This window comes from Ursus arctos, unplaced genomic scaffold, assembly GCF_023065955.2.
Source record: "Ursus arctos isolate Adak ecotype North America unplaced genomic scaffold, UrsArc2.0 scaffold_20, whole genome shotgun sequence".
Lineage (NCBI taxonomy): Eukaryota > Metazoa > Chordata > Mammalia > Carnivora > Ursidae > Ursus > Ursus arctos.
In genome coordinates this window covers 6,655,885-6,681,694 of record NW_026622875.1, presented here as the reverse complement: position 1 = coordinate 6,681,694, position 25,810 = coordinate 6,655,885, and the positions used below count along the sequence as shown (strand labels likewise).

The 25,810-nt window shown below is 38.4% G+C and overlaps 1 long non-coding RNA gene across 2 annotated transcripts in view; it reads left to right on the top strand.

Annotated features, from left to right (window-relative positions):
- LOC123000938 (uncharacterized) overlaps positions 1–25,810 on the top strand; it is a 207,279-nt gene that overhangs the window by 70,745 nt on the left and 110,724 nt on the right. For both annotated transcript variants that reach the window (XR_006409352.2, XR_008960646.1), the window contains one exon: positions 21,127–21,245. This is a non-coding gene — a long non-coding RNA (uncharacterized LOC123000938). The remainder of the gene's footprint in view (positions 1–21,126; positions 21,246–25,810) is intronic.

Genomic DNA, 25,810 nt, shown 5'->3' with positions numbered 1-25,810 from the left:
TTCTTTCTTTTTTTTTAATCCATTCACTCACCCTATGTCTTTGGGTTGGAGAATTTAGTTCATTCACATTTAATCACTTATATGTGTGCACTTCTTGTTGTATGTTCATTGTTTCAGGTTGTTTTGTAGTTCTTTGTCCCTTTCTTCTTTTCTTGCTCTCTTCCTTTGTGGTTCAGTGTCTTTCTTTAGTATTGTACTTGGATTCCTTTTTCTTTATTTTTTGTGTATCTCTTATAGGCCTTTGATTTGTGGTTACTATTGTGTTCATAGAGAACATCCTCTGTGTGCAGCAGTCTATATTAAGTTGATGGTCACTTAAGTTTGACCACATCCTAAAATCACTAAATTTTTACTCTCTCCTCCACATTTTATGTATATGATGTCATATTTTACGTCTTTTTATTTTGCGTATCCCTTGACTAATTTTTGTAGATATACTTGATTCTACTACTTTTGTGTGTTTAATCTCCACACTGGCTTTATAAGTGATTAACCTGTTACCTTTACTATATTTTTACTTTTACCTGTGAATTTTTTTTCCTTTCAGAATTTCCTTACTTCTAGTTATGGCCTTTTCTTCCCACTTAAAGAATTCCCTTTAACACTTTCTGTAAGACTGGTTTAGTGGTGATTAACTTCTTTAACTTTTGTTTGTCTGGAAAAGCCTTTATCTCTTTTCTCTTCTGAATGATAATCCTGCAGGGTAAAGTATTCTTGGTTGTAGGCTTTTTCCTTTCAGCATTTTGAACATACCATACCACTGTCTTCTGGCCTGCAAAGTTTCTGCTGAAACATCAGCTGATAGCCTTATGGGGTTTCCCTTGTATATAACTTACTTTTTTTTTTTCCTCTTGCTGCTTTTAAAGTTCTCCCTTTGGCATTATTTTTTGCCATTTTAATTATTATGTCTTGGTGCAGACCTCTTTGGGTTCATTTTGTTAGGGCTCTCTGTATTTCCTGGACCTGGATATCTGTTTCCTTCCCCAGATTAGGAAAGTTTCAGCTATTGTTTCTTTTCCTTTTTTTCTTTTCCAGCTATTATTTCTTCAAATAAGTTTTCTTGCCCTTTTATCTTTCTTTTCTCCTTCTGGGATCCCTGTAATGCAAATGTTACTACACTTGATGATGTAGCTTAATTCCCTTAACCTATTCTCATTTTTTTATCATTCTTTATTCTTTTTGCTGTTCAGCTTGGATGCTTTCCATTACCCTGTTTTCCAGATTGCTGATCCATTCTTCTATATTCTTTAATCTACTGTTGATTCCCTCTGGTGTATTTTTCATTTCAGTTATTGAATTCTTGAGCTCCGGCAGTCTCTTTTTTATGTTTTCCATTTCTTTGTTGAAGTTCTGAGTTCATCCACTCCTTTCTCAAATCTCATAAGTATCTTTATGACCATTACTTTGAACTCTTTATCAGGCATATTGCTTGTTTGTTTCATTTAGCTCTTTTACTGTGATTTTGTCTTGTTCTTTCATTTTGGACATATTCCTCTGTCTCCTCACTTTGTCTAACTTTTTCTGTTTGGTTTTATGTATTAGATAGGTCAGGTACATCTCCTGGTCTTGAAAGTGTTGGCCTTGTGTAGAAGAAGTCCTTTGGTACCTAGTACCATCTCCCCAGGTCACCAGAACCAGGTGCTCTGGGGATATCACCACTGTGGTCTCTGTCTTCTGTTGTGGCTGAGCTGCTATTGCCTTGGGCACACTGGTGAGTTGGGATGGCCTTCAGCCCAGTTGGCGGCAATGACCCACTTTGCCTTCTGTGGTGTAATGGGCAGGGTTTGCTTTCATGCTGTTGAGAGGCCTAGTTTAGATCATGGGCTTGCTGGTAGGTGGGGCTAGTACTCATCCTGGCTGTTTGTAAGTAGCATTTTTGCCTCAGCTGCAGACACACTGAAGGGCAGGACTTGCTCCCTGTGCAGTCAGCTGAGAGGCCCAGCTGCAATAACTGTGGCACACTGGTGTGTGGGGTTATTTTCACTATTCCCCAGAGCAGGAGTTACTTTGGAATGGTGCCACTCCTGGCTGGGATTGCTTGCCAGGTGTGATGGGGCAGAAGCTGTTTTGGGTGGATGCCTGCTGAAGCGTTGGATTCAGTGTGGTAGGTCCAAAGGGGAGTATCTGGGTGGGGCATGCAGTGTAGAAAGGTAGATGGAGAGTGTTAGAACTGGCTCCCTCAAGTGTCAGGCTATCTGGGCTGGGGAGGGGGAAGAAAAATGGCACCTGTCACCACTTTTGTTCTTAGAGAAGTCTCTTGCAGATCACTGTCTCTCCAGCACATGTTTTAAGATTAATCAGTAAATCTCCTTCACATATTCCCCAGGTGCTTTTCAAACTGCTTCTTTTGTGCCATCACTTGGGCCAAGTATTTAATATGCTGGCCCTTTAAGCACAGACACTTGGTTTTTTATGGTCCTTCAGCTCTCCTGGAATTAAGCCCTGCTGGTTTTCAAAGCCATGCACTATGGGGACTCATCTTCCCAGTATGGGTCCCCAGTGCTGGAGTGCCTGGTATGGGGTCTGAATTTCTTGCTTCTTTGTGGTTGTGATGCCTGTCCCATTTATAGTTAACCATGCCAAGGGCTTGGTTCCCAACTGCATCTTTGGCCCTCCTGTCCTTTTATATATCTATGACTAGCTGTGGATGATCGATTCTTCCAGTCTTCAAATTACTTTTCAGAGTTTGTTGCATAGATAGTTTGTTGCATGGTATGTTCACGGGATGAGGTGAGCTCAGGATCCTACTACTCTTCCATTTTCCAGACTGTCATTATGGTTTTGATTAGCATTTCCCTAATGACTAATGAGATCAGGTATTTTTTCATATGCTTATTGGTCATTTGTATACTTTCCTGGTGGTTTTTATTTTTAATATTTGGTTCTTCTTAAGCCTCATCTGTAAGAGGAGGTTATAATGCTGATTGATGATTCTAATTTTTGTCATTACTCACAACATCTCTGAACCTCTGTTTCTTCATCACTGTTGTTCTGAAGTTCTGAGATTTTTTTTCCTTACTATACCACAGTTCCAAAAGTAATCACTAGTATTTAATAATAAATCATGTTCTGTGCTACGACTTGATGAATAGAATTATTTGATTCCTGCCAACTATGATCTTGATATCTGAGATGGACCCTCCCCAACCTAAAGCATTAATGAGAGTGAAATGGAAGATATCCTGTGAATTCATTTGGCGGCAGAGTGTGTAAACATCAGATTCCATTGGGTACAAGGATGGTATTAAAGGCCTGTGACTGGAACATCACACCAAGAAAGCCCAAGAGTTAAGTAGAACAAAATCCATAGTCATAGTTATGGATGAAAAAGCAGTGCCTGGCTCAGCTAACTCTTGTAATAATAACAGTCACTTGCATAGCACTTACTATGTGCTGTGCCTTGTTATAAGCTCTCTCTACATATACTTATTTAATCTTCACACAAAATCTTTGTGGAATAAATGAAATGAACAAGTACTTAAGTGGGTACCATGTTCCAGGTCCAGTGCTACATGCTGGTGAACCAAGTGGTGAGCCAAAAAGATAAAGTTTCTATCTTCAGGGCCTACAGTGTAGAGAGGGGAGTGACATTGCTCAAATAATCCCATCAATTAGTGTAAATTACACTGAGATAGAATCCATGGGGGGAGGGATGGACATGGTGCCATACGAATGTATGCTGAAGGGGAATTGCTTTTCTAGGGAAGTAATAACTGAACTGAAAGGTGAAAAGAGTGCCTTTGTTGAGGTAGAGGGGTGAGATAGCAGAGGGATGGAGCATAAGCCAATGTCTTGTGACAGGAGGAAGCAAGGAGGAGGTTGAGAAAGTGAAAGATCAGGGTGGCTGGAAGATAGCAAGGGGCGAATTCAGTGAGGTGGGCAAGAACTCTATAAGTCTTAAGAAGGATTTTGAGAGCAATAGGAAATGATTAAAAGATTGTTAATTAGGAGGATAACACGACCACATTTCTGTTACTGTGGCTGCAGTTTGGGAAACAAAAGGGAAGGAGCTGAAGGGATTGGGGGTACCAGTATAGACAAAGTCTTAAGTGAGCAAGTTGGTGGTCCAAGTTAATAATGTGGATGACTCTGCTTGCATGAGTCACTTTTTTAAGGCTTGGGTATTTGTCTTCCCAGTTATTCTGCAGGCTGTCTTCCAGGTGCCAGCTAGCATCTGACAGGAAAAGTCAATTTTCCAAACACAAATGCATTGGACCCACAGATAGAACCTGGAAATACTGAGCCCATCTTGGATGCTCTTCTGTTATAAATATTAGAATGCCTGAAATACAGCTCCTCTTGCAGTTCCATGTTAGTGCTAGGCATCCTGTAGGACCTAATGTTAAGTCCATCTCTTTCTTGATTTCTTTTCCTAGCACTCCTCTGAACTCCTCTTGGGTTTTGTAATCTTTCTAGTTTGGGCTTTGCAAGGTCAGAGTTTAGCGTCTTTACTGTGGTTGGACCTCCTGCTGTCCCCAGATGAATATATCTTCTTATGATCTTATGTTTCCAACAGCTGGGTTCTCCACAGGGAAAGTTAACAGCAAAGGATAGCAGCATCCATTTCCCCTAAATGATACCCAAGAACAATAGGCGTTAGAATGACTTTTATTAGAGTCACTGAACATACATATTAGCTTCTATGAATAATATTGAATTTAAATAAGCAGTTATCACTACCATTGAGATAGATGCCCTTTTTTTTTTTTTTTTTTGGTCTGTTCTTAATGTTATACTCCAAATACCTAGAAAGTGCGTGACATACAGTAGTTGCTCGGTAGATGTTTGTTGAATGAATAAATGGATGAGTGAATGAATGGAAAACTTTCTACATTTCAATCACTGTTCTAGGTGCTTAACTTGGATAATTTCAATTAATCTTTACAGTAATCCTAGAGGTTATTATCTCTGTAAAGCAGGCACTGTCCAACAGAAATATAATGTGAACCATGTATGAAATTTCAAATTTTACGGTAGCTACATTAAAAAAGGTTAAAAAAAAAGGTAAAATTAATTTTATAGTATATTTTATTTAACTTAATATATCTAAAATATTATAATTTTAACATATAATCAATATAAAAATATTAGTAAGATATTTAACATTTTTTGTACTAAATCTTTGAAACCCAGTGTGTATTTCATATTTACAGAACATCTCCACTCTGAATAGAGACATTTCTAGTGCTCAGTAGCCACAGAAAGCTGTTGGCTACCGTATTGGCCAACAGAGCTCTAGAACTTAGGATGGCTAATATGCCCAGAGTCTTGAGTTAGCAAGTGGCAGACCTGGAATTTGAATCTGGGCCACTTGGTTCTGAAACTGTGGTCTTAATCACATGCATGCTGTCTTTTAATAAGTACAACTTAGGGAATATTTAAGAAACACCTAGATATAATTAGGCAGCGTATTATCCTTAATTATTATCCCATTTCAGTCAGTGTAACCCTGGTTATTCTCTGAGGCATGAATAGAAGATATTTTCTGCTGAATTTCTTCTTGGAGTCAGCCTCTTTGGGGCTTGCTGCCTGATCCAGACTTCAGGCCAGCTTGTTGTTAAAGTCCTTCCAAGGGGATGCCTCAGGCACAGTTTCTTTCTGTGATAGGTACAAATAGTAATAATGGTCTGTTTACCTTGCTTAGACTGTTAGAAGAAAAGGAAAACATGGCCTTCATCCTGCCTGGTCCTGATCATTGGGTCCCTTTTGGGTTCTTCTTGGCTCCCTGGCTATTTCCTGTATATTATGATCAAATTGGAAAGAAAAGAAAACTACATAGTTGCCCCAATGAGAGCCTTTTCCATCAGAAAGAAGTCTTTTCTTATCACTTTGAATTTAAAGTTGTGTCATTTCTGTATTTAAACTGAATAATCCTTTGTCAAGTATTACAACCCTGGATACAATACTTTAGTTTTTGTAAAGGCTGCTTTTGAAAAGGGAGAATCTTATCTTTTAATTTTTTTGTCTGTTACAAATTAGTGATTATATTTTGCAGGTATAAGAAATAATTTACTGTTTCTTCCATTTATAACTTGGTCATTTCTATGCTGTGAAACAACACCAAACTTTAGAGGCTTAAAACATTGGTTTTATTTAGTTCATGATTTTGTGGGTATCATGGAATTTTGGAAGGGCTTAACTGGGGCATTTCATCTCATGGTTGGGGAAAGATCTACTTCCAGGACAGCTTCTTTGCCCACATGTCTGGTACTTCTGAGCTTCTTTTTCTTTCCACATGGCATCTCATCCTCTAAGGTCTCTCCAGTATAACTTGGGCTCCACAGAAGGGTGGTTTTGTGGTGATTGCTCTTCTCATGGTGACTGACTTCTAAGAGGTAGGAAGCAGAAGATGCCAGGATGTTAAGGGTTATGCTTGCAACTAACATAGTATCATTTCTGCTATATTCTGTCCGTCAAAGTAGTCACCAGGCCCAAGCAGATTTAAGGGTGTGGAGAAATTTAAGAGTGTGGAGAAATAGATTCCACCTCTTGATGAGAATATGTTAAGGTCATATTGTATAAGAGCATGTGGGATGGGATCTATTGTTGCAGTCATTTTAGAAAATACAGTCTATGAGGTATATGCCATTTTTGATAGTGTCCATTTGTCTCCTGTCTTTTCTGTCATTGAGAGTCCTAGACTTCTTCTTATACCCCCTTCTCTCTTGTTTTCTTTAGAGGCCAACAACCCCATTATAAACACTTACTAATTAATGTTGATTTGCTGATAAAGCATCCCCAAATAAATTGATAGTTGAAATTTTAGGGAAAAAAATACCAGTTTATACCTTAAATAGAAACTACTTTTAGCCAAATGGCTTACTTAGTTGCCCAAATATGTTTTGCGTTTTGTTCTTACCATGCCTGTTCTTCTCATTACTTCCCACCTTTCTTCCTTCAAGACTCATATTATAACTACCTCCTCCATGAGGTCTTCTTTAGTTAATTCAGACTGCTGTGTTCTTTTTTTTTTTTTTAAAGATTTTATTTTATTCGACAGAGATAGAGACAGCCAGCGAGAGAGGAAACACAAGCAGGGGGAGTGGGAGAGGAAGAAGCAGGCTCCTAGTGGAGGAACCTGATGTGGGGCTCGATCCCATAACGCTGGGATCACGCCCTGAGCCAAAGGCAGACGCTTAACCACTGTGCCACCCAGGCGCCCCCAGCCTGCTGTGTTCTATCCGTTATCTCTAGCCATTTTGCTGATTTTATTTTCTCTCAGCTCCAAACCCACCCTTCTATATCCTGCTCTGTGATACTGAGGCTGGCATCCTACAAACGAGATTTCTCTTTTATAGCTGATCTTCCTATCAGGTTAAACCAATAGGACACAATAGAAGGAGACTGGAAGATAAGAGTAGGATGGTATGGACTTGCTTCTTTCTCTTTGCTCGCTCTAACCTGCCTGGTCCTCAACAATGGTTGCTCACCCTGACAGCAATAGCTAGTTCTAGTTTCCAGTTCAGGTACCTAATACTGTGGCCCCTCAGAGGACCAGTTCCATTTGGACAGTGTCTTCTCCTTGGGAATCTGTATCCTAGCTCCACCAGACCATCCTTCTGAGTTCCTTTTACCAGTACTGGCAGATAGTGCCACCATCCCCTCCAGAGGTCTGGGTCTCAGATCCATAGGTCCTCTCCTCCAAGTTTCTAGGTCTGATATCTGATATCCCAGCTGCTTCCTTTTGTTCCCCAGTCCTAGGGATGATAGCCGCTTCCTGCAGTTACTAGCTCTGTGTTGCATCAGCATTCCCTTTTTGTTTTAAACCATCCGCCAACAGCAGTCTCTTACATTAAATTCTCTCTGTTGAAATAGAATGTTCTCTGTGTGCCTGACTGGACCCCAAATGGTATACCACACATAATCCTGTTGTTTACTGTTTTGTGATAAACTCTATAGCTGTCCTGAGCTGTTGCTTACATTTTTAAAAAAGATTTATTTATTTATTTTAGAGACAGAGAGAGCGAGAGCAGGGGGGAGGGGCAGAGGGAGAGGGAGAAGCAGACTCCCCATTGAGGGTGGAGCCCCATGAGGCGTGCGATCCCTGAACCCTGAGATCATGACCTGAGTCGAGGGCAGATGTTTAACTGACTGAGCCACCCAGGAGCCCCTATTGCTTACATTTTTAATTATTATTTTTCCCATATTGTTCTTGCTTCTTCGCTTTGTATTTTAAACAAATTTGAGACAAGAGACCATGGTTCTTTATGTTTTACAAGACATTTTATATGGTGTTTTTGTACTTATTTTGGAGTAAGTGTGTAATAGTTTATCAAATTTTATTGTTGGTTTGGCAATCAAGGATAGCAGATATGGAATTCAAATCTTTCTGAATGGTCACAACAACAATTGATTGCTCACGGGGATGGAGATGTTTTCCTTCTGAGCTATCATTAATTATGGGCCAATGGTGTATGGGACACAGTAAAAGGATGCTTATCCCAGGGTTAGTTTGGGAGGTCACAGTCTGTGTCAGCTGAAATCCTTTAAACCAATATTTGAAAATTGAAGTAATTTTCCCTTTAGGTTGAGGTAATTCTGGTTGATGGACTCCTTGGTACTGAAGTCCCATGTTTTGTTTGTTCAGGTTAGTTTAGAAAGTAGCTTGTCTTGAGCACACGCCTTACTTAGGTTGTGACATGTGAACTTATTTAAGTAAATTAAGCTGTTTAAATGCGGACTGCTAAAGTGGATGTGAAATGATTTTTATTTTGACATTTGTGACATTGTCCTTATATGAACTTGAAGATTTAGGGAAAAACCTCTTTACAAAGTTGTATTTAGTGGTCTTCTTTTAAGACAACATGTGATTGTTTATGCTTCAGCATTTTATGGTAAAGTGGAAATTACTTTGTTAAACTATGCAGTGGATTTCCATCTTTTCACCCAGGCAACTCAAAGCTTCCATTTTGTCAGTTTACTTTCTCCATAATACTGCTTTCCAATGCTGAAATTTCAAAGTCTGGTTTCTTCAGTTTCTCCTAGGCTCTCACATATTTGATGGAGTTGCTGAACAGGTTAAGTCCTACCTGATTCTTATCTTTGTTCGCCTGAATGTGAGTTTTGGTTAAAAAAAAAAAAAAATCCAAGTATTTAGTCTCACTTGTCTGTGCTTGGACAATGGAGATTTTCATATCTTTTACTTGCTTTTTGGTCAAACAAACATGTTGATTAATCTGACTTTTGGTTACAAGATAGAAGCCATCAGAATGAACCTCTCTTGTTTTTTTCCTTTTTAAATTCTCGATGGGTTCCTATCTGGACATATGTGTCATTTGGAGAAGGGTTAATGACCGTAGTAGCATCAACATTAATTGTAAGCCAGACACCTGATGAGGAGCTTCTCTTCTGAGTTATCAGAATAAGCAGAGAAAATTAAAAACTCTAATCCATATGGCTTTCTTGGTATTAAAAAGTACAAATTTAATCATCCATTTCTTTAATTTGGCACTATTAAGGATCATGTTTTGTTTGTTTCATTTTGTTTTAATTACATTTTAACTGGAAGAACTATGTCCATGAAATGAAGTTGATTACCAATCGTCATTATCCAATTTTATGCAGTTGACTACAAACCATCCCAGCACCTCTTCTGTTTGCCTAGAAAGCTGATTCATTTTTTTTGTGTTCATAAATAATTTCTGTGCTTTAATAATGTTTGGTGCTTCTGGTTTTAGGGTGTGATTTAAAATAAATCTAATTTATTAAAAATTTAGTGTGCTTGCACAGTTGTTTGTGAATCAAGAATTAGTGTTTCCACGGAGGGATAAATCAAGGCATGGAGGGAAAGCCCATGGGCTGTTTTAAAGTTAAGAAGAGATGACTTTATAGCTTTCAAAACTGTTTGAAAATTAAATATTTGATTTATAAGGGCTATGTACACACAGGGCTCAAATTATTCATGTATCATTGGAGAATGTAAAATGCTTAACGTTCTGGCATTATGTGATAATTGCTATTCTAATATATAGTGTCTACTAAATCTTTTTGGGAGCCGGTGAGGGTGGCATGGATATACAGGAGCACATGCTTCATGTGCTAGTAAATCATTTTTCCATTGATTTAAGGCTAAGGAGGGAGCGTAGAGTGGAACTTAAAGTGATATTACAGTATCTGGTGCTGTTCTAATCAAGAAGTATGTAGCAGTGCTAGTGAAAAATGGGCAGAAACTCACAAAAATCCACAAAGGAGAAAGTGCAATCAGATATTTATCAGTGATGCTTTCGGCAAAGTTTCCAAGAATCATGGTCATCACTAGGTAGAGTTGCTTTTCGAGGTTCATGCCATCTTAATTCTGTCTTTTGCATTAGTGCTCCACTGAAAACATGCATTAGAATCTGCTCTTTGTGGGTGTTTATTAATTAATGAGTTAGATCCCTCTGGCTCTGTCACTAGCCAGGTAGGTGAACTTAGACAAGTGGATTTACTCTCTAAGCTTCTGTTTCCACAATATTCATAGCTACCTCATTGAATTAATATGAGTAAATGAGATAATTCAGGTCAAGCACCTGGCATGGGGCTTGGCATGAAGTAATCACTTGGTGTTGTTGCTATCACTATTCACCTTCTGCAGATACCTGACCACAATTATTTTAACAAAAAGTGAAAGGATACACTGTAAAAGAGATTAGGGAAATAATTATGGAGGGACTACAGACCTGGCAACTTTATCCTCATAATGCCGGTATATGCAAATAGAACTCTCCAAGTAAACATAAGGATGTAAGAGGCCTAAACTGAATGTATATAGGAACTAGTCGGCTAGTTACAATTCTTCTTTTCAAGTTACAGACAGGAGCTCCAGGTGCACGTTTTTATTTACTCTGGCCTCTATCGGGGAACTCAGTTTCTGCGTTTGACAATACAGAACTCTGTACACAGGAGAAGGGGAAGTCCACCTTAGCTATAATTACTCTCTTTTTTTGTAGATCAGAAGTCAGGGAGTGAGGCAGTACATTCTAGTTGAGGAAAATGATATATAGATATGTATTGGGGGTTTAGGGGTGAAGAGAAAGAGGGGACAAATTAGGCTAGGTACTCTATGTCAATATTAGAATGGTGAATTCATTAAGCATCTTCAAGAGTCAACCCTATGAAGAGTGTTTATTAATCACCAATATAGGAGAAAACGTAAAGATAGGAAGAAATAATGGATTCCTTTTCTTGTGGATCTTACCACCTAATAGTTGGAGGTTTTCAGGGGTTCCAGAAGTGAGAACATCTCTCTTTCTCTTTCCCTCTCTCTTTCCCTCACTCATTCTCTCCCTCCCTCCCCCTGCCCCCAGACACATGCACAGGCACACACAAATAGAATGACCTACCCATGTATGGGAAAGGTTGTGACACTATTCATACCCACCTGGATTTCTTTGTGCTTCTTGCTTTTTCCTTGTCCTTTGGTATCAGGTTGTTGAAGCCCTGACTTGTTGGTCTAGGCTGGTGCTAGAGGGGGAGAGAGAGAGAGACCTCAGACTCCAGTAAAGCTAAGGTTGGTAGCAAGCAGTTCTTCTGAAACAGTGGTTCTCAAACTTTTTATCCTTAGGACCCATTTACGCTCTTAAAAATTATTGAGGGCCCCAAAGAACTTTTGTTTATGTGTTATATCTATTTAGATTTATCATCTTAGAAATTAAAATATTTATTAATTCACTTAAAATAGCACAAATAAATTCATTACTTATTACATAAATAGATTTTTAACAAAAAATAATCACATTTTTCAAAACCAAATGAGAAGAGTAGCATTGTTTTACCTTTTTTTTTTTTTTTTTTTTTTTTATCAAATCTGTTTCATGTCTGGCTTAATAGAAGGCAGTTGGGAGTCTCAGATTGGCTTCTAAACTCAGATTGCAATCTCACACATTAAGTTGGCTCTAGAAAGCTCTATGGTACACTTGTGAGAGAATGTGAGTACAAAAGACAAATAACATCTTAGTATTGATTTAAAAATAGTTTTGACCTTACAGACCCCTGTGATAAAGGCTGGAAACACACTCCTTAAGGTAATTTTATTTATTTATTTTTAATTTTTGTTTATTTATTATTTTTTATTATGATATGTTAGTCACCATACAGTACATTATTAGCTTTTGATATAGTGTTCCATGATTCCTTGTTTACGTATAACACTCAGTGTTCCATGCAATACGTGCCCTCCTTAATACCCTTCACCGGGCTAGCCCATCCTGCGCCCCCCCCCCCCCAACCCTCAGTTTGTTTCCTGGAGTTCATAGTCTCTCATGGTTCGTATCCCCCTCTGTTCCCCCCCCTTCATTTTTCCCTTCCTTCTCCTAATGATCTCCCTGCTATTCCTTGCGTTCCACAAATAAGTGAGACCATATGATAATTGTCTTTCTCTGCTTGACTCACTTCACTTAGCATAATCTCCTCCAGTTCCATCCATGTCCAAGCGAATGTTGGGTAATCATTCTCTCTGATGGCTGAGTAATACTCCATTGTATATATGGACCACATCTTCTTTATCCATTCATCTGTTGATGGGCATCTCGGCTCCTTCCACAGTTTGGCTATTGTGGACAATGCTGCTATGAACAGTGGGGTGCATATGGCCCTTCTTTTCACTACATCTGTATCTTCAGGGTAAATACACAGTAGTGCAGTTGCTGGGTCATCAGGTAGCTCTATTTTTAACTTTCTGAGGAACCTCCAAACTGCTCTCCAAAGTGGTTGCACCAACTTGCATTCCCACCAGCAGTGTAAGAGGGTTCCTCTTTCTCCACATTCTCTCCAACACTTGCTGTTTCTTGCCTTGTCAATTTTTGCCATTCTAACTGGTGTAAGGTGGTATCTCAATGTGGTTTTGATTTGAATTTCCCCGATGGATAAAGTAATTTTAAATGAAGGAATTTGGGGACCATCAGAAAGCTGGCAGGCAGTGTCAGGTACTGGAAATAGGGCCATGGTTCTACAATTAGAACCCTAATTATTCTACCACTTACTTACTAGATGTGCAACCTTGGAAAGGTTATTTTTGCCTCAGTTTTTCTGTCTTTAAAATGGAGTTCTTAATAGGATCTGCCTCTAATGGCAGTTGTGAAACTTAGTGAGATAATGTAGGCAACGTGTTTAGCTAATAATAAGTGTTCAATATTAGCTTTGTTTCTTTGGTTTTTATTGCTATTAAAGTGCCAGTCCATTATGAACCTGTTTTCTCATCTGCCGAATGAGACCTATCTAGTCGGTCCTGAAGGTCTTAGCCAGCTTTAACATTCTGTGGTTTTGCTTCAAAGTCTTCCTTTCCTACATTAGCAATGGGTAGTAGGGGAAAGGTGTATATAATTTTAAGCACTCAATTTTCTGTTGTTTTTGGTAATTAACCACTCTCCTGTCGCACCCACCCCCACGCCCTTATAAATCTATTAAAAACTTTCAAGGGCTCTAAGAATAAAACTTGGTGAAAAAAATTGTTGTTTCCTTGAGAAAAATTAAATTTAGCCCTTTCAATTGGAGCCAGTGTAGATATCAAAGCAAAAGAAATTTAAAAGTTTGTTTCCAGGTCCCATGGTGGTTTCAGGTCAAAGTCATAATAAGGTTTATCTCATGTCTAAATTTAATTGAAAGGTAAATGAAACTATGTTGAGAGATATTGCTGACTCCTCAGTTTATGAAATACACAGACTAAGTAATAGCCTTTTACATGGAAAAGGAAAGTAAGGATCCTGAATTCATAGGGCAGGGGTAGCGGAGAAAAAACAGGGATGAAAAAGCATATTAAAAAGCAAACATTAGACTTGCAGTTTGATTGAGGAAACAGATCAAAAGAAATCAATACAAATGCTTTGGTTTATTTTTTTTCCTCCATTTTCACTTAAGTAGTAGTCTCTAATACAATGAAAAGCAGGCACAAAGCATATTAGAAAGGAAATAAGACAAATGGTCTCAGAAGTAATAGGAAGTGTAGCACATGTTGCATGCTGCTTAGTTTAAATTTACTAGAGCCTTGTTACAAGAGTCCTGTGGGAAGGCATGAAGATTTGCATGTAAGGACTTTATTGCAAGGGGTTCTTTGAGGAAATTGAGAACACCATAGCTAAAGCACTATTGCTTGTCATGGTTCTCAAGAAAGTACAGTAGCAAGGCTTGACTCTGGTGTGAAGATGTGCTAGGATCCAAATCACAGAAACTTATACTGATAGCAAGAAATAAAATCATGATGACAAACATAACAAAATAATGCTAAAATCATACACTTAGAAAAGACTATCAGGATAGCAACTTTGGAGGTTATAGATAGAATCGTTAACCTGATGTGAAATCATACCGGTAATTTTGATACTACTGACATTAATAGAGTGGTGCTTAATGTGGACTTTTCCATCAAAATCTGTTTGATACAATAATGGAAATCATGAGGACTTGCAGAGTAAGGAATGAGCTCAGATTGAACGAGCAAACAACTTCTCACAAGGAGGGATGTGTCTGTGCTCAAAAGGATAATAGCTGTAAATAGGTAAAGAACTCTTTTACTTGTAATCACTGAAAAAATGAATAATATTTTTCATCTTTTTAAAAAATATGTAGATACGAAGGAGCCAGATTTGATTTGTTGCCCTTTGCAAGCTGCAGTAATTACCTCTTGACCTTATCCTATATGGAACTAGAAGTCAGCCACTTGTAGTTTGCTTCCTTATCAAAGCTGTTACCTGCCTAAGTCTCTTATCTATCCCAGAAAGTGTATGGAAAGAGTGCTGATCTAGCAGATGCACCCCGTGGGTCCTTCTTTTTGTGCCGAGCAAATATGTTCCCAATTCTGGCCCCACAGCTCTCCTGAACTGGAGACACTCAATTCTGGCTGATACTTTTCAAAGAGCTGGGAAGTGGTTGTGTAGTTACATAGTGCTATGGCAGGTATGTATACTGATAGCTGTGTCTGGGAGCAGGCATCCAGGCAAGGGCCCATCAAAATGGCAAGGGGGAATGAATAGCAAGAGAAGCAGGAACACCTTTTCTCCCCAAAGGGCTGTGTAAGTTGACCTATGGGCAGACAGACCTCTAGTGATGCAATTAGAAGGTGCCTGGTATGATTTTGGGCACACTTTTGGTGCTTGAGCATCCTTTTGGTGCTCAAGTAACAGTTTGATTGACATCTTTAGACAGTACAACTGAGCAGGACACATACATGTAATATGTAATATGTTTCTTTGATGATTAATTCAGAGAAAAGTCTGCAAACTGTTTTCTTTTCTCTATTTATACAGTAGGCAATCTGCTTCAGGAAGTATGACATTTAAATTCCAGTACTGTCTGTTCTTTGTGATAACTAGCACTTTAACAAAACTCTGCTGAAATAGGAAGGGTTGTAAGTGTGTTCATCTCCTTAAAACTGCTGGAGAGAATTTAGAGAGGTGCGTTCCCAATATTGACTTCAGTATGGATTTGTGAAAGTATCTTAACCTCTCTGTTACTCACTTCTCATCTTTCAAAATTAGATGCTTTCCTGTGGGAGATATTTCCAATTCTCAGCTCACCCATATCTAGTTCTTCACCTTTTGGGTGTGTGAAAGGTTTGTATTTCCCAGCTTGTTTTGCAGTTCAGTAGGACCATGAGACCAGTATTGGCCAGTGAGTCATGGGTAGAAGTAATGTGTGTCATTTCCAATCAGAGCATTTCATTGCTAGTGGAGGACCTCCAGCATTCTTTTGCCTGTGTTGCTGCAACCAGGAATGTTCCAGATGGAGCTTTCATAAGCCTGAGTACTAGTGAGAAGCTATGGAGCAGAGCTCCTTCCCCACCTTCACCTGCACCACCATCAGTGCCAGCTGGACATATAATGTGAGCAAAGAATAAAGTTTTGTTTCAAGTTTCTAGGATATAAATGTCAGTTGTCACCACAGTATAATTTATTCTGATTGATACATGCTTGTTGCTTGATTCTTCAACTAAAGGATTATTTCATTAGTTTTTAATCCTTTTTTAACACACAGAGCCTTGGTTCTCAGGCTTTAGAATGTATCAGAATCACATCCCATTTATTTGATTTACAGATTCCTGGGCCTTACTTCCAGAGGGTCAGACCTGGTATGTCTCCTGTGAAATCCAGGAATCTGCTTTTTAAAACAAAACAAAACAAAACAAAACACACCAAACAAAAGAAACATAGAGGTTTTAAATGATTCTGATTCAGGAGGAAGGACCACAGTTCAAGAAATGTTGTAAATTTGTATCATGCTATAAAGACTCTGGCTATTATTTCTCAAGTTCTCCTGCTCAGACAAGTTCAGATATAGTAAAAGGTTAAAGGAATTTAGGGCAGGAGTTAAGTGTAATGAATATAAAGTTCACCAGCTCTCTTTCAAGGTTGCATGAAGCAAAGATAAAGTGAAGACACAGAAGTAGTGATTAATAGACCCAACCACTTTCTAAATGAGAATTCTAAAGATTGTAAATCATTTGAAAATTGAAGTGATGACCTGGAAAACAAGTCAAAATTAAGAAATATCAAGTAAGAAATGGATTTGAAGAAGGGAAAGTAGAAAATGTTGAGATAATTCCCTTATAGTTGATTTGGGAGGGAGGTGGAGAGCAGGAGCCAGAGGGACGTTAGACTTCATGTAAAAAGGCCAGAGAAGGAAGAAGTTGTGTTTAACTCCACTTGTGGCCTTTGTTTTCTGTTTGGAATTCTGAGTTTGACTCAATGTCTAGATATAGTACTGCCATTTACAAAGGGTGTGGTTTTCTATGGATCTAAGGAAGTGTTTTGGGGCCCTCTGGAAGTGAGTTTTACTGAGTTCGCACAAGAAATTCGCTCCTCTAAATTTCAAAATAAAAGCTATTTTTGATATCCACCTCCAGCTATCTATCATTACCCATACCTACTATAGAGCTTGTTTGTAGGTGTGTAAATTTTATCATTGCACCAATTCCATAAGTTCTGCTTTAGGTGGGATAGAATAATATAGGGATCCTTCCTTTTGCTATTTATCATGGGTAGTGGGTGACTACTTAAAAGCAGCAGTGGAGTCAGCAGCAGCATGGTGTGTCTTCAGGAGGTAAGTCCATTTGAATCTGTGTGGTCTACTTACTTCAGAAATATGTGTCTAGAGAAGAACCAACTGCCCACAGCAAAGCCATCCATAAGAAATGGAGAGGGAGGGGCTTATTAGGGTGAGTATAGAGGGAAGCAGGGGACAGTACCCATTTGCAGCTTTAAACCAAGGAGATGGCTAGCAAGAATGGAGGTGGTTCTGCTAGCCAGTATTTGAGGTGTCCTGAAATCATGGTCTTATACATTGAACTGTTAATCTTCCCATCCTCTGCTGTCTTCAAGGCAAATCACGTAAGGCTCCACCTGAGCCCACCATTACTGATAGGCTGCGTAGTTTGTCCTTGAGTGATTTCTTTACCCCTGAAAGTTTGCCTTGCTGTCCCTTGTAAGGATATGTTATTTGTATAAACATCTGAGGAAAGTGAGTAGTGGCAGTGGGCTGCATGATTTGCTTGGGTTCCATACTGAATGTTGCCTGGATCCTTCACTCTACATCCCCTCTGCCCTGAAGGAGTTCAGAGTATGTCAACCCAAAATATGCCACTCTGGCATAGGATTATTTTGAGCTGAAGGCAGTTGAGAAAAAGCCACCTAGGATGAACTCTCTGCCCTCCCCCATCTAACTTAAAGCAGAACGTAAATTCCCCTTGTGAAGGTGTCAGCCCCACCCCCACTTCCCATACCAGAAAGGGAATAATAGCCTTATCACTAGAGATGAGATGACATAAAAAAAAATCAACATAAACCTTACTAACTGGCTCTTGTCTTCCACCAGGACCCCTATATATATTTGCCTTTCCATAATTTGCTACTCCAGAGGCTCAAAGTTTTCTTTGCCTCGTCACTTCTCTAAAAATTATTGTCCTTTGCTAAGATGCTTTATAAGTTCAAGTTCTAACTACCCCTTTGAGTTACTTATCACTGAGTGCTCCTCTGTATATGTACAGTGCACATGTTAATAGACTTCTGTTCCTTTTCTTCTTGTTAATGTATCTTTTGCCTGTCTAACGTATAGGGCCCCAGCCAGACAACCTAAGACAGGATTTTTTCCTTCGCCTGAAACCCTATGTCCTACTTTTCATGCCATAATTTTAATGATTATTTATTTATTTATTAGAGAGAGAGAGCAGTCACCTACAGGGGGAAGGGCAGAGGGAGAAGCAGACTCTCCGCTGAGCAGAGAGCCTGGTAGGGACTCAGTACCAGGACCCTGGGATCATGACGTGAGCCAAAGGCAGATGCTTAACTGACTGAGCCACCCAGGTGCCCCTTTAATTTTAATGATTTTTAACTCATGTACCTTAGAAAGAAAGTTTTTATTGCAAGAGAGAGAAAGCCAAGTTGACCTAACATATGCAGGAAAAAAAGTATGATTGCACAAATATGTTGTATGTACGTGCATGTCTAAATGTCATATACTTGAAAAGTCCAGGGATATCTGAGTTCAGGTATGACTAGAGTGACATACTCAAATGGTGTTGAAGAATCTGTTTTCCTCAGTCCTGCTTTCTTCTCAGTTGTTTTTCTCTGTTAGATTCTCCTTAAGACAGGGCGCCTGGATGGCTCAGTCGTTAAGTGTCTGCCTTCGGCTCAGGTCATGATCCCAGGGTCCTGGGATTGAGCCTCACATCGCATTGGGCTCCCTGCTCGGCGGGAAGCCTGCTCTCCCTCTCCCACTTCCCCTGCTTGAGTTCCCTCTCTCACTGTGTCTCTCTCTGTCAAATAAATGCAATCTTTAAAAAAAAAAAAAAATTCTCCTTAAGACATGGTAAATATTCTCTTAACTTGCATTCTTCTAGATTAGCAAAATTAGTGGAAGGAGAGTACCAGTTTCTCTGGAATTTTAGCAGAAGGTCTTGGGCTGATGTCTGTTAGCTCTGACTGGCCTATCTTGAGTCTTATTCCATCCTTGAATCTGTTACTGTGGAACGTTCAGGTGGACTGTGCTAATTGGCCAGGTTTTGGCTATGTACCCACCCCTAAATATTGAAGGTAAGGTAAATTTCACTTGAACCACATGAAAAGAGATTAGGGAAGGGAGTGGTTTTGTTCCCCAAAGGAAAATCAGAATATTCTTACCAGAAGAGGGAGAAATACCTGCTAGAAGACAAAACTCCAAACTGTCCACTGCAAAAGGTATATTAAAATCTCCTGTTTAAAAGTGAAATTTGAAGTTTTTAGGTTCTAATAGATAGCCAAGAGAGGATGAGAATTGGATTTACTTCTTTTTCATTCACTTTATCAACCAGTCAGTATAGGAAGTGAAAAAAATCCAGTTCTCAGGAGTAACATCCTTTATTTGACCTGATTTAGGAATCATGAGAGAATTTGCATAATGGGATTAATGTTGCTTCTTATTAGTGCCACATAGGCTGAAGCTCTTCAGGATTTCTACTATAAACTTCTACTTTACTTTAATATCTATGGGGAAGGAAAACTGTTTGCTTCCTCCTTGCTAGATTCTTTGGCTGATCTAATAATTAATTGACATGAGACAGATTAACAGGAGAAAAATTTAATTTTGAGTGTATGAGAGTTCATAAAAATGAAACTCAAAGAAGTGGCCAAGGAAGGCAACTTTTATACCTTTTAAAGAAACAATTATTTGTGAAGACCTGACAAAGAGATTTAGACTTGGAATAGCGAATTAATGAAGAAGTAAAAAGATCCTTTTTGGCCCTGAATTCCCTATCTTTAGCAATAAGGATGCCTTCTATCTTCCAGATGCACGGACAGTACCCTTCACATACGGAATTTATTTCCTGCTTTCGGGAGGCAAAGGAGGGCCAGGGTGTTCTTCTTGCACCAGCTGTTTAAGTAATTTTGATTCAAAATGATCAGCGTGTCAAAGTGGCATATTTTGGGTTGGCATATTTTGCTTCTTCTTGTACCCAAACTTGTCATTTTTGTCAATGAGATGTATATTGTCATATGCACAGTTCATCATGTATTTCATTATTTTATGTCAGGAGCAAGAGTCTTCACTGTTTTTTATAATGAAAGGCAACTAGTTATTGTTTTTAAAGATGTGAAGCAAAGTTTACCTTTATATTGAGGAAATTTCTCTGAAAATAAAAACTCTACAGAATTTTTCTGTGAGAGAATCTTTTACATTCTAAAGTGTGTATTAATAAAGTGGGCTCTGGTCAAATCCCAGCCCCACACTGAATGAGCTGGGTGACCTTGGGCAAGTTACTTTGCCTCAAGTGTAAAATGGGATAAGATGAGAACCTTTCTCCTAGTGTTGCATGAAGATTAAATAGATGAATGCACGTAAAGACCTTAGAACAGTGTCTGGCACATTGTTAGGATTCAAAAGATATTAACTATTCTAACCTTTTAGATGTAGATGACCTGAATTGTTAATTCCTTTCACACAGTTCAAGAAGTTTGATAATTTTACGTGCAGGTTAAAGGTAGGAACTGCTGGTTTGAGATTTGCAGCCTAAATATTTCTTACCCCATTTTTAATAAAAAATCCACACTGGGATGAAGTTTTAAGTAAAGCAAATTCTAATTTCTAAATGGCTATAGTAACCATGAAAAAGAGAAAAACAAAAGAACCAGAAAAATTGTTTTTAAAAAAGCAGTCCTTCGTTATTGACAAAAATAAAAACCTAGGTATTTAAACACATAAACAATTGGAGAAACTGATTAATAAATGTACTTAAGATACAGAACATTCAGGAGTGCCTGGGTGTGCAGTTGGTTGAGCGTCAGACTCCTGGTTTTGGCTAGGGTCCTGAGATCCAGCCCTGCATTGGGCTCCACGCTTAGCACGGAGTCTGCTTGTTTCTCTCTCCCTCTGCCCCCCAAAACCCATGTGTGCGCACGCTCTCTCTCTCTCTCTCTCCCAAATGAATAAGTAAATCTTTAAAAAAAGGATACAAAACATTCAAAGATATACATATTGTAAACTTTTCATAGAAATAATTATTCTCAAGGGAAAAAAAATTATTCTCAAGAGATGAAGGAGGAAAAGGGGAGGAGAGAGTAGTATGCCAGTTTGGGGCCTGGTTAAATCTTTGTGGGTCTCTTTTCTTCATCCCAGATTCTACTCTCTGGTGGTTCTGATCCCAGTTTTGTGATCTGACGACTTCTTCATGTCTCCCTTTTCTAGCTTCATGATGCTGAACTGGTTCTGAGTCTGATTTACTCTCACATAGCACCTCAGACATGTACTCCCAAGTGGATGTTTCGATGTGGGATCCAGTCCTGGTGAAGCAAGGGGCACATTTGGTGAGTTCAGAGGAGGAAAAAAATCCTTTTCTAGTTGTTTAACTACATTGATCTTTCAATCTAAGAGAATGGTATGCCTGATATTTCTTAGGAAATAATTTCAGTAGACCATTGAAAATATTGCGATTTAAAATTCAGCTGATAAGAGCACAGCATCACAATTAATAAGACTGTCCTTCAGTTGTTTAGTTTAGTCAAAACCTCAGTGGTACTGAGTGTTTAGCTGGATTGGCCCATATGGTATTTGCTTTTATCTTTTTTCCTCTATGTTTTTATGCTTGAAATTTGTGGATTTTACCCAGGGTGAATATTTGTTATCTTGGCATCAATGATTAAGTTACTACCAGATCTGTATACAAGCAGAGCACAGCCCAAATAATTTGTTAAAACAAAACAAAATTATCAATGGATCTCTAATTTTTTAAGTGATTCATTAATGTAGGCAAAATTTAAAGAACTGTCTAATGTAATGGGCTTCAATCGTCGTCTGTGCTTGCTTACTTTATCCTGATTTCCCCAAATTGGCTTTAAAAAGAAAGCTTTGAAAAGTCATTTTTAAGGTATTTTTGAATTATAAAAGTGATAAATGTGGAACACTATGAAGCTATTAGAAGCAACAGACAAGATTTGCACATATTATAGATAGATCTTAATGTAGTTCTGAATGAAAAACAGTAAAAATGAAAGAAATGTCACAATACCATTTATGTAATTAAGAATACACATATCAAAGTAACAATACATTTTACTACACAGAACTATGGTTTCCTATGGGAAATACTCCTATGGGAGTAAAAGATTAAAAAACAAGAGAGACAAGAGAGAGGCCTTGTAAGAACAAATAATGACAATGTATATGTGCTTAAGACCAATAAAAAATTAAGTGTAATAAATACTATAAGAGGTAAATAAAAACATGTTCATTAATTTGGTCATACAAAATAATCACCATTGACATTTTTATCTATTCATTTACAGCCTTTCCTTTTTCTTTTGTTAAGAGAAAAGTTTTGAAGGCTTTCTGTATGGTTTTCTGAGGACAGAAAGATATAGAGTTGTTCAAAGCACTTTGAAATTTGTGTTTTATTCCCTTACCTGTTTTCAGGTACATGTACAAGCTGCTTTACTTTATTACCTGTTTTCCCCTTCCTAATTTACCATTTCCCCCTCTTCTTTCTGTCTTTCTGAAGAATGTCTGAGTTGAAATGTTCAGGGGTGGTTGGAAATATGGTCCAGATCTTAAGGGAAGGGCCTGGGTGATGATAATGATGTGAGTGGTATCAGCTTCTAAATGCCATTCATTTAAGTCAGACAGAGAAAGACAAATACCATATGACTTTATGCATGTGGAATTTAAGAAACAAAATAAAAAAAAAAGAAAACAAGACAAAAAAAACAGACTCTTAAATACAGATAACGCACTGATGGTTGCCAAAGGGGAGGTAGGTTGAGGGATGGGTGAAATAGATAAAAGTGATTAAAGGGTACAGACTTCCAGTTATAAGATAAATAAGGCATGGAGACGGAAAGTACAGCATATGGAATATAGTCAATAAGATTGTAATAATGTTGTTTGGTGACAGATGGTGACTACACGTATCCTGGTGAACACTGGGTAATGTATAGAATTATATTTATTTATTTATTTATTTATTTATTTATTTATTTATTTATTTATTTTTAGTATAGTCAACATTAGTTTCAGGTATATAACATAGTGATTGGACAAGTTTACACATTATGCTAAGTTCACTGTAAGTGTAAGTAGTGTCTGTCACCATACATCGATATTACAGTATCATTGACTATATTCCTTACACTGTGCTTTTTATTCCCATAAATTATTCATTTCATAACTAGAAGCCTGTATATCCTACTCCCTCTCATCCATTTTGTGCATGCGTGCACACACATATACACATACAAACGCACACACCACTTCTTCCTTATCCATTGATCTGTTGATGGATACTGACTTAGGTTGCTTTCATATCGTGGCTATTGAAAAATAATGCTGCAATAAACATAGGAGTGCATATTTCTTCTTGAATTAGTATCTTCATTTTCCTTGGGTAAATACCCAATAGTGAAGTTACTGGATCATTTGGTAGTTCTATTTTTAATTTTTTGAGGAACCTCCATACTGTTTTTCACAGTAGCCGCGCCAATGTACATTGCCACCAACAGTGCATGAGGGTTCCTTTCTCTCCACATCCTCACCAAAACTTGTTATTTCTTGTGTTTTTGATTTTAGCCATCTGACAGGTGATATTTCATTGTGGTATTTTTGTTTTGTTTTTTGTTTTTTGGAATTGAGCCAGAGATTTTATTTTTTTAATTTAAATTAAATTAGCCAACATATAGTACATCATTAATTTCTGATATAGTCTTTGATGATTCATCGTTGCATATTAACATCCAGCGCTCATCACGTCACGTGCCCTCCTTAATGCCCATCACCCAGTTACCCCATTCCCCCACCCACCACCCCTCTAGCAACCCTCAGTTTGTTTCCCAGAATCCGGAGTCTCTCATGGTTTGGCTTCCTCTCTGATTTGTTTCCCTTCAGTTTTCCCTCCCTTCCCCTATGATTCTCTGCACTATTCCTTATATTCCACATATGAGTGAAACTATATGATAATTGTCTTTCTCTGACTGATTTATTTCACTTAGCGTAATACCCTCCAGTTCTGTCCATGTCAATGTAAATAGTAGGTATTCGTCCTTTCTGATGGCTGAGTAATATTCCATTGTATATATGGACCACATCTTCTTTATCCATCCATCCATCCATCCATCCATCCATCCATTCATCCGTCCGTCCGTTGAAGGACATCTCGGCTCCTTCCACAGTTTGGCTATTGTTGACATTGCTGCTATGAACATTGGGGTGCACGTGCCCCTTCTTTTCACTATATCCATATCTTTGGGTAAATACCCAGTAGTGCAATTGCTGGGTCATAGGGTAGCTCTATTTTTAACTTCTTGAGGAACCTCCATACTGTTTTCCAGAGTGGCTGTATCAGCTTGCATTCCCACTAACAGTGTAAGAGGGTTCCCCTTTCTCCACATCCTCACCAACACTTATTGTTCCCTGTCTTGTTAATTTTCGCCTTCTAACTGGTGTAAGGTGGTATCTCATTGTGGTTTTGATTTGTATTTCCCTGATGACAAGTGATGTGGAGCATTTTTTCATGTGTCTGTTGGCCATTTGTATGTCTTCTTTGGAGAAGTGTCTGTTCATGTCTTCTGCCCATTTCTTGACTGGATTTTTTGTGTTTTTGGGTGTTGAGTTTATAAGCTCTTTATAGATCTTGAATACTAGCCCTTTATCTGATATGTCATTTGCAAATATCTTCCCCCATTCTGTAGGTTTCCTTTCAGTTTCGTTGACTGTTTCCTTTGCTGTGTGGAAGCTTTTTATCTTGATGAAGTCGCGATAGTTCATTTTTGCTGTTTCCCTTGCCTTTAGAGATGTGTCTTGCAAGAAGTTGCTGTGCCAAGGTTGAAGAGGTTGTTGTCTGTGTTCTCCTCTAGGATTTTGATGGATCCCTGTCTCACATTTAGGTCTTTCATCCATTTTGAGTTTATCTTTGTGTGTGGTGTAAGAGAATGGTCTAGTCTCATTCTTCTGCATGTGGCTGTCCAATTTTCCCAGCACCGTTTATTGAAGAGACTTTTTTCCATTGGATATTCTTTCCTGCTTTGTTGAAGATTAGTTGACCATAGAATTGAGGATTCATTTCTGGGCTCTCTGTTCTGTTCCATTGATCTATGTGTCTGTTTTTGTGCTAGAACCGTGCTGTCTTGGTGATCACAGCTTTGTAATATAGCTTGAAGTCAGGCCAATATTGTGATATCCCCAGCTTTGGTTTTCTTTTTCAACATTCCCCTCTTTTCTGGTTCCACCCAAATTTTAGGATTGTTTGTCCCAGCTCTATGAAAAACGTCAATGGTATTTTGTTAGGGATTGCCTTGAATGTGTAGATCGCTCTGGGCGCATAGACATTTTCATAATGTTTATTCTTCCAATCTATGAGCATGGAATGTTTTTCCATCTCTTTGTGTCTTCCTCAGTTTCTTTTGTAAGTGTCCTATGGTTTCTAGAGTACAGATCCTTTACCTCTTTGGTTAGGTTTATTCGTAGGTATCTTTGGTTTTTGGTGCAATTGTAAATGGGATCGAGTCCTTAATTTCTCCTTCTTCAGTTACGTTGTTAGTGTATAGAAATGCAACTGATTTCTTTGCATTGATTTGTATCTTGCCATATTGCCAAATTGCTGTATGAGTTCTAGCAATTTTGGGGTGGAGTCTTTTGGCTTTTCCACATAAAGTATCATGTCATCTGTGAAGAGTGAGAGTTTGACTTCTTCTTTGCCAATTTGAATACCTTTGATTTCTTTTTGTTGTCTGATTGCTAGGACTTCTAGTACTATGTTGAACAATAGTAATGAGAGTGGGCATCCCTGTCACATTCCCGACCTTAAGAGAAAGGTCTCAGTTTTCCCCATTGAGAATGATATTTACTGTGAGCTTTTCATAGATGACTTTTATGATATTGAGGT